Genomic DNA, 2,822 nt, shown 5'->3' on the forward strand with positions numbered 1-2,822 from the left:
ATGTGTAATCGTGACAGGCCTACCCGTAACCACGAATATCGATTTTTCAGGTGAAGATCGACATCTTTTGGAAAAACTTCAAAATCAAATTTGATAGAGGAGGTCTTAAAAATTCATCAAATTTGCTAGATTTAACTATATTACATCGGCATCATCTTAAATTTTCTTCACTTCCAATAAAAAATATTTTACTAACTTCTCCAAAACCCTCGCAAAATTATTTGTACACTTGTTTATTAATTTATTAAGGAATGGAAAATATTCCATTCCTTTTGATTTAAAGTGCAAAAGGAATCATAATTTTAAAAAACATGTCATCCAGGATGCATTCATATTTTAAAAATTCAGTGTAAAAAAATTAATTAATGAAGCCAATATCATCATTGAAGGTGAAAATCCAGTGTGGAATGTGCGAAAAACGGAAATGAACAATTTGAAGAATATTATGGAGAAGAGAAATAATAATGCTTATGACGTTTCCTTTGATCAGCTACAATGTCGATCCCCAATTCTACTTTGAGTCCAAAATGGGCAAACAATTAACCTTCAGGGGTACGCTCCATCTTTTATTAAACACACACAAACGTTCAGTCAGGTTTTGAATATAATTTAATCTATTTAGGAAGGTATGTTCACTACTCAGGAATTAAATAATAATGACAACTGATAAGGAAAATAAAATTCGTTCTTTATACTACAAACACCTATTTATATAATAAATGAATGTACATCCTATATAAAAAGGAGGAGACTCGCCCTTCAGCTATCAGCAGCCATTTTATGTATTCCTTAGAGTAATTTATTCATAGCTAAGCTTTAGAGGGAAAATGCAAATCATGTCTTGTGTTGCGTTTGTGTTTTAATTTCATCGATTTCTGAAGGATTCAGAAAGGTGCCTGCAATGGGTAAGGAACTTCAAGCTTAAAAACTTTAGTCCAAAGGACCATTTAAGGATTTGTTACCAACATTTTGATACTGAGATTTTTAATAGACATTTGGATGTTATAAGGTTAAGAGAAATCGCTGTGCCTATGATATTCAAAGCATTTCTGCCTCATCCTCAAGAAGATGAAGCAAGAACCAATTGAAAACGCAATTCCCCCATGGAGAGACATTCCTCATCCCCCAAAGTAGTGAAAACGTCCCCTAAGCCCTTGCTAGATATTAAGTTCCGGGAAGATCAAATAATATAAAGTTGGATCATCCCTACTGTCTTTCATCAGCTCAAAACATCAAGAAGAAACTCCAATGCCATGGTGATACGATTTCCTCCTTTCATCGAGATCACAAAAGTCCAGAAGGAAAAAAAAATAGCTTAGGTAAGAAGTTATCAACCTTATTTGACGTAGTCAATGAATTGAAGTCCAAGAAATGGATGTCAGAAGAGGCGACATCCATTCTTGAAACAATGTCGGGCGTATCTAAAATTTTGTTGAAGAGGAGACAACTCAGAAATAATGGAAAGGAAAGTCAAGCAGCTACTCACCTGAGCTTCAAGTGTTCCCTTTGAAATTGTCGTTTTACTCGACCAAAGCCTATAATTATGTACGGAAGAAATTCGACTTTTGCTTACCTAGTCTCAGTACAATTAGAAACTGATATTCTAATGGAGATAATAACCTGGGATTTACTCAATCTTCTTTTGATATCCAACAATCTCAGGTCAATAGAGCCCATGAATCTGAAGAAGAAATTCTTATTAATTTGACCTTAACTGAAATGAAATTGGTACTGATGTCATTTATAGAAATACATATAAAAATGTTTTGAGTCATCCATACCAAATGACGATCAAGTTATCCGTAAAAAGTATACAATATTTACTAATTTCGAAATGGAACTCTGAATTTTGTACTATCTCACCGTAAGTATTCAATTTTTTTTTAAATCTAACCATAAAACATAATTCTATTTTTGCTAAACATATCAAGAATTATGATACACAACTAATTAAATAGCAAAAACAACTGCTTAAATGGTCACAACAACGGGGGTAGTAGCTTTGGATGGTTCGCAACTAGTTTGTCTGACATTAGTTTCCTCACTTAAAGACTTGGGTATGATCATTTGGTTTTCCAATATAACATATTCAATAAATATTACTTTTTTATCACTTAAGGCTTAGCTATGGTTGATGGGCTCCAAGAAATGTTGTTCAGAAAACTCATAAAAGTCAAAAACAACTGTTTAAATGGTCACAACAACGAGGGTAGTTACATTGGGTGTTGCATTATAATTAACAATTGTGTATATCCTTCATGATAATAGTATGTTGTTATATAAGCATACCTAAATAACGGGAAAAAATCTTTTTTGATGCTCTTAATAGAGAGTAATATCGCCGGACATTACTACATAATTAGCTTTTGCTCTAAATCTTTACGATGAATTTATTTCTAACATTTTTTATTAGTATATTTATTGTCTAATTTTATGATTTTGACATTTACTTTATTATTAATATTTAGTTAGATCTCATCGGTAGAGATGTATCTATCCTGTGCACAATTGGATATAGCAACTTCCACATGAAGAAGAGGGGGATTATCTTTTTGATGAAACTCCACGTCTCGCTTGTGTTTTGCAACCTAAAGTTATGACATATTTAACTGGATTCCAATGTCAGAACAAGAAAATATTATTTGGATCAATCTATTTTTTCAATATTCTGTATATATAATTTATTGTTATTAGTTATATGATTCCAATTGTTTAATTTTGTATATTTAACATAAATGTATGATGGTATAATTTTTAGTATGTAGGTTATATTTAATTAAAGCCTTCTTTTTTAAACTTCAAATATATTTCGAAATACTCTA

General features: G+C 31.5%; 1 long non-coding RNA gene across 2 annotated transcripts; it reads left to right on the forward strand.

The window, feature by feature from the left end:
* Positions 1 to 750: 750 nt before the first annotated feature.
* On the forward strand, positions 751 to 2,822 carry LOC139906374 (uncharacterized). 2 transcript variants are annotated; one of them, XR_011781863.1, is made up of 3 exons: positions 751 to 1,864; positions 1,932 to 2,057; positions 2,120 to 2,822. It is a non-coding gene; the product is annotated as an uncharacterized lncRNA (long non-coding RNA). The 2 variants fall into 2 exon arrangements; XR_011781862.1 differs by having other exon boundaries at positions 751 to 2,057.

Source organism: Lepeophtheirus salmonis, chromosome 9 (assembly GCF_016086655.4).
Source record: "Lepeophtheirus salmonis chromosome 9, UVic_Lsal_1.4, whole genome shotgun sequence".
Classification (NCBI taxonomy): domain Eukaryota; kingdom Metazoa; phylum Arthropoda; class Copepoda; order Siphonostomatoida; family Caligidae; genus Lepeophtheirus; species Lepeophtheirus salmonis.